Here is a 7,220-nt window from a genome sequence, read left to right on the forward strand (position 1 = left end):
CTGCCATACAGCACCTGTTCTTTCTCAATTTCAATAGAAGTACACTGTACTAGAATTTTTACGGTTCTGTACTGTTCCCACTTTCTCTGTCTTCTTTGGAACATTTATTCAGAGCTGTCTAAACCTGAGTCTCCTGGATTGCAGTTCCTAACACCCCAAGTAAAGTCCTTTTTTGTTGTTTTTGTCTTTGTTTTATTTCTACATTTTTTGTGTTTAGATTGATCAACACTGTGGTAATATGGATGAACCTGGAGGACATCATGTTCAGTGAAATAAGCCAGACACAGAAGGACAAATATTGCATGCTCTCATTTACATGTGGAAACCTTAAAGATTGATTTCATAGAAGCAGAGTTAAAATGATGATTACCAGGGGCTGCAGTAGAGAAAAATGAGGAAATATTGGTCAAAGCATGCAAGTTTCAGTTTAACAGGATGAAAAGATTTTGGAGATCTATTATACAGTGTGGTGAATACAGTCAATAATGTATTACATATTTGAAAATTGATAAAAGAGTTGATCTTAAATATTTCACCATAAAAATAAGTATGTGAGATGAATGTTAATTAGCTTAACTTAATCATTTCACAATATATACACATATCAAAGCATTACATTCTACAAAATAAATATATAAAATTTTTATGTTGATTATGCCTCAGTAATGCTGGGGAGGGAAAAGAAGCACATGTTAATATGCGCAAATTTTATCTTTAATATTTTGATGACTGTATTTTAACACAACCAGTTTTTGTTGTAATCCTGTATTTTTTACTTTGTGAATTAAAAATGACTTTGTAAAGAGTTGGCCAAAGGGACTCATAGCACAAAGAAAGTTTTTGTTTGTTTGAAGGTGTTTTGTGGGTTTATTTTAATATTTTAGCTGTGCATTAATAAGTAGTTTTTGTAAGCTTTGTGTTCTGTTCCAAGCCAGTTTACTAAACTGTTATACACACATGTGTATTCATGAGTACATATTTCTTTTTTTGAAAACATTGGACTCTTTAAGATTTATATTTTATGTTTTTATTAGTGCATTATAGTTATACATAAAAGTGGAATTTAATGTGATATATTCATACATGAACATAACATGATTTGGTCAATTGCATTCCACAGTTCTTTCCCTTTCTCATCCTTCCTCCCTCTGCCTCAATCCTTCCTCTACACCACTGTTCTCCCTTCCATATTCATGAGATCCCTTTTTTAATTCCTTTTTTCTTTCTAGCATCTGCAATGGGAAAAAATATTTGATCCTTGACTTTCTGAGTCTGACTCATTTTACTTGGCATGATGTTCTCCAGTTCCATATATTTACCAGCAAATACCATAATTTCATTCTTCTTTATGACTGAGTAGAACACCATTGTGTATATATACCACATTTTCTTTATCCATTCATCTGTCGATTGGCACATGGGCTGGTTTTGTAACATACCTGGCTATTGTGAATTGTGCTACTATAAACATTGGTATGCATGTATCACAATAGTATGCTGATTCTAGTTTTTTTCAGTGAATAACAAGAGTGGTATAACTGAGTCATATGTTGGGTCCATACCTAGTCTTTTGAGGAATCTTCACTTCTTTCCAAAGTGATTGTACTATTTGCAGTTCCATCAAAAATGCATGAGTGTACCTTTTTCCCCACAACTTCTTCAGTATTTATTGTTATTTGTATACTTTTTAAAAATTTTTTCTGTAGTTGTACATGGACAAAATGCCTTTATTTATTTTTATGTGGTATTAAGGATTGAGCCCAGTGCCTCACATGTGCTAGGCAAGTGCTCTACCACTGAGCTACAACCCAGCCCTATTTGTATTCTTGATGACTGCTATTGTAACTGGAGTGAGATGAAATCTGTGTAGTTTTGATTTGCATTTCCCTAACTGCTAAGGATGTTGAGCATTTTTCATATATTTGTTGGACATTTGTATTCCTTCTTTTGAGAAATGTTTAGTTCTTTTGCCCATTTATTGATTGGGTTATTTGGGTTTTCGGTGTTGAGTTTTTTGGGGTTAAGTTTTTTAGGGTTCTTCGTATATTCTTTATATTAATCCTCCATTGGAAGAGTAGTTGGCAAAGATTTTTCTCCAATTCTCAACCTCTCTCCACAATGTTAATTGTTTCTTTTGCTGTGCAGAAGATTTTTAATTTAAAGCTATTCATTTTTTATTTTGTACCAGGGATTGAACCTAGGACATTTAGTCACTGAGCCACATCCCCAGCCCCTTTTTGTATTTTATTTGGAGACAGAGTCTTGCTAAGTTGCTTAGGCCCTCACTAAGTTGCTGAGTCTGGCTTTGAACTTGCAATCCTCCTGCCCCAGCCTCTAGAGATGCTGGGATTACAGGCATGCTATTCCACTTGTTGATTCTAGGTTTTATTTCTTGAGTTTTAAGAGTCTTGTTAAAGAAGTAGGTGCCTGCACCAAATACGTTGGTGTGTTGACCTACGTTTTCTTCTAGCAGTTTCAGTGGCACAAGGAAAATTTATGAATTTCTGATTTAGTACAGGTTCAGATAGGAAAATGTAAGCACCCTAGGTTATAACTACCTTTGTGGTGTGAACACCTGACTATGGTCTTCAAATGCTAACTAATCACTGCTGAGTATGCATTTGTGATTAGGATAACTCAAATGTTTAGAACTGTAAAACTTGTTTATCAATATGAATAAACATTGCTTTTTCCTCCTCTCCTTCAAAATACATGCCTAATGCACTCCTTATTCCTATCTCTACTGCCCCTACCCTGCACTAACTTTTCAAAATATCATTTTGTAGACAGATACAATATTTCATTAAATAATTGATTATTTGAATCCAAGATGTCATAGGTGGTAAGATTCAACCATTCTTTAACACACCAAAAAAAGAAAAATTGCTGTCAATTCAAACTAATTCACCCCGAATTCAGAGGTAATAAAAAGTTTTTAAAAAGTATCTTAGAGTAGATGAAATAAAGTACATAACAAAACATTGATATCAAAGTGCTCTGAAGTAAATTATAGACAATAAAAAAACATTGTGCATATACAACATAACATAGTAAGGAGTGTGGGTTTTGTTTCACTTATGAAGTCAAAAATTTATTTCTCAGGGCTCCTGATCTGCCACAAGATGGCGAGAGCTCCAAGGAAACATAGGGAGAGGCAGTGACTGGAAGTCACTAGGGGAAAGATCAATAACAAAAACAATGATGGGTCTGTCATTTGGGAGCCTGAGATGGGTTTATTTCAAAGCTGATAATAAATAAACAGAAAAGCAAGTACTTTAGGAGAGCCTAAAGATATACATTTAATATTCCATTTTGTCTTCTGTGTACTGGGCTCTGATTTCCAGAGCTCAGGACACACTTGCATAGGCAAGTCAGCATGGTTGGTGTAGGCACAATGTGGACTCATTGGCAATCAAGGCTGTTTAATGTTTCAGAACTTTCCTCAGTCCCATGCAACCAGGCTTGACAAGTGGCTCTTAACAAGACAAGGCTAGCCACAAATTTTTCCTCATTACTTTAAGGCAAGGCATTTGTTTTGGGCACACAATATATAATAGGGAGAATAATAGGATGCAAGCTCTGGTATATTTCTGTGTGATGAGTAGTGAGAAAGGTGAAGTCTCTCCCATGCCATAAAGGAGTTACCACAATACATTCACAGTAACTCTGTGGAGAAATATTATGAGTCCTGAATGCTAATATATTGCTGCTTAGCATGCAAAATGGTGGAGGGGAATTTGTCAATATCTAGAAAATTACATATGCACACACTTCACTTCCTGGAAACTACTCCAAAAACATACTAAAAAAATGCAAAATGACATATGCCCTTTGCTACATCACATTCATGTTATTTATAAAATGAACAAACTAAAGAAACTCAATATAGCCACATAATGAAGTAATAAATGATTATAAAAAGGAATGAAGACAATCTTTTTATACTGACATGTAATGGTCTTCAGGATAATATAAATGAAAAAAGGCAAGGTGGAAAACAGTTTTTATAGTATGCCACCTTTTGTGTTCAAAAGGGGAGAGATACACACATATGTGTATATGTGTGTATGCATATTTGCTTATATTTTACAATAGCACAATGAGCTTTCTTATACATCCCCTCCATCTTGTCTGGAATTATGTTTTTCTTTATATATTGAGAGAACTGTTGCTTGTAAGCATCTTTATCTTCTTCCACAAGGGAATACATATAATCTGCAAAGTTATGATCCATGAAGTGCTTCCAATACACTTTTGCATTAGATTCCTTGCTTTCAGAATCATAACCAGGAAATCATTTGGTACTCTGAGGGATAGACAAGCCTCCATCCACTGCTACTGTCAGAGTTTCAAAAGTTCTATTGCCAGCGGTAAATCTATCAAGGCCTGCATTCAAATATCAAGTAAAGGCACCAGGCTGACCATCAATGCTTTCCACATTATATTTATCTCTGGTTACCTCCACTTGGCCTTCAGATATCTTGCCCATGACAACCTATTGAAAAGACTGATCCAGGCCAGTACAAGATACTGCAGCAGGCCAGTACAAGATACTGCAGCATAATCTGTCCAGCCAACATGCCATATTTTGGTAGGTGGTGTGCAGAAGCTGCATATACTATTATATCCCCTTCTATCCAGGCATAAGCAATGTGACAAGTGATATCTGTTAGTAAATGAATTATCATCTTGTATTCATGTATGTTGTCCTATTCTTATCCTGGATCACTGAGTTTTTCACTGTGACCAAAAGACCCAACAAGAACAACTTAGTGGAGGTTAAGTTCATTTTGGCTCACAGTTTCAGAGGTTCAGTCCATGGTCACCCAAGTACATTGCTCTGGGCCCAAGATGAGGCAGATTATCATGGTGGATAAGTGGTGTTCACCTCAGGGCAGCCAGGAAGCAGCAAGGTGAGCAGGTGTGGGACAGTAAGGAGGGCCACAGGGAAGATGCACCCTTTCATAGCACAATCCCAATGATCCACCTCCTCCAGCCATGCCCCACCTGCCTATAGGTACTACTCAGTACATTCAAACTAGGATGGACTGATTAGGTTACTGCTCTTGCTACAACCTCTAAATATTCCTTCATTAACATGGAAGCTTTGGAGGGACATATCATATCCAAACCATAACAATCACCAAGTTTCCAAATGCAGTAATTGATTTATCCTCTCATCTTCTTCTAAATTTGACTTGGTAGCTCTTAAAGTAGGCTTTATTCTTAATAACTTTAACAAACCCAATACTACAGAACATAGCTATTTATCTATGACTTGACACAGACATGAAGGTCCAGCAGTGGTACAGAGGGGAAAATGTATATTTATTGTTAAAATATGTTCTTTCTAGCTCCTTCCTTAAAAAGCCTGGAATCAATGACAACCCAACAACAATAAAATGCCCTTAGCACCCAGGTTTTGGTCTTTAAATACCTTTTCCCACTGAAAAAGAGCCAGAGTCCTTTGGAGAAATGGCTATACAGGTCTGGAGCAGTAAATATACAAGATGAGGACTGGGGAGATGGCTCAGTCAGTAGAGTGCTTACCTTGCAAGCATAAGGCCCTGGGTTTGATCCCCAGCACCGCAAAAAAAAAAAAAAAAAATACAAGATGAGCCTGGGAGATCGTATAGCAGAAAGCAAGAAGCTATCAAAGATTACTGGGTTTCCAACAAAAGAAAAAAAGGAGCAAATTTAAAAAGGATTCCACTGGTCAGTAATACAATAATTTGTGCAAAATAATAGACATTTATGGGCTGGGGTTGTAGCTTAGTGACAGAGCACTTGACTAGCATGTATGAGGCACTGGGTTTGATTCTTAGCACCACATATAAATAAATAAGTGAATAGATAAATAAATAAAATGTCCATTGACAACAAGAAATATTTTTAAAAAATGGACATCTAGGCCTGGGGATATAGCTCAGTTGGTAGAGTGCTTGCCTCACAGGCACAAGGCCCTGGGTTCAATCCTCAGCACCACAAAAAAAAAAAAAAACAGACATATAGTTTTAGTTCTGGCATGTTAAGAGTGACATTGCCATCCTTACAAAAAAATTAAAAGCTGGGGGTCACTATAAATGGTGGAGAAGAGAATTGCAGGGTTCTTTCTCTCCACAAAGGCAACTAGTAAGCCAGTCAATTGTCAGAAGCCATTTTCACAGAACTCTGGAATCTAGTTTAAAATAAAAACTAAAGTGAATGAAGGGAGAGCTTAATGAAGACGCTGTTGTCTTGCCTGCTCACTGTCTCACTACCAGAGCAGTGGCAGCTGTAAAGATGGCAGCTCACACTCTCGGTGTAGGTTTCTTGTGCCAGATGAAACCAATACAGATCTTACTCTCAAAGAATTGTGTGTGTGTGTGTGTGTGTGTGTGTGTGTGTATTTTAACCTGTCTGGTGGTTCCCTGAAGAAAGGGTACAACTGACTATCAGCTGACTTTAAACATTCCAAGGGCTGGGGCAGCTTATTGGATGGCACTGGCTGAACGCATTTCAAGGCAGAAGTATTGGTTGTGGCAGCGTGTAGCAAGAGATAGTTACCAGTTGGTACAAGCAAAGGATAGACTGAAAGGCTTGGGAAGGAAGAGACATGGAAAGGAAATACATGGAGGAATAAGGGATTTTAAGAGACCCACCTAAACAAAGGACATGAAAAGGCCATGCACATGCCCTCTGCAGAACTCCTCAGGCTCTATAAGAGCTTTTGCTTTTGCTACTGGTTGACTTTCAGACTTCCCATAAGCAGAAAGTGATGCTGGAGGCACAGTTGTAAATGGCCTACCTAAGCATTGAAGGACTAACCTCCCCACCAAGAAAAACAAGGCAACACATATTTATTACTCACAACACTGAGAAAAAAATGAAACATTTATCTGACTTTTCTGTATACATTGTGATTCAGAGTAAGCAAATAGTTGATAAGAAGTTTCTATTTATAGAAGGATTGTAATAAATGCAAAAGAAGTGCTCACATTAGAAAAATCACCATTTTGTAATTCTTTATTGAAATAATAGATCTATGCAGAGGCTATTAGATTAAAAATTTGAGCTGGCCACGGTGGAGCATGCCTGGAATCCCAGTAGCTCTGGAGCCTGAGGCAGGAGGATCATGAGTTCAAGTTTAGCCTCAGCAACTCAGCAAGATCCTGTCTCTAAGTAAAATATAAAAAAGGGCTAGAGATGTGGCTCAATGGTTAAGCGCCCCTGGGTTCAAA

General features: G+C 37.1%; 1 pseudogene; it reads right to left on the reverse strand.

Annotated features, from left to right (window-relative positions):
• Window positions 1-659: 659 nt before the first annotated feature.
• On the reverse strand, window positions 660-5,261 carry LOC124971562 (60S ribosomal protein L5-like; annotated as a pseudogene).
• Between the last annotated feature and the right edge of the window lie 1,959 nt (window positions 5,262-7,220).

This window comes from Sciurus carolinensis, chromosome X, assembly GCF_902686445.1.
Source record: "Sciurus carolinensis chromosome X, mSciCar1.2, whole genome shotgun sequence".
NCBI classification, from domain to species: domain Eukaryota; kingdom Metazoa; phylum Chordata; class Mammalia; order Rodentia; family Sciuridae; genus Sciurus; species Sciurus carolinensis.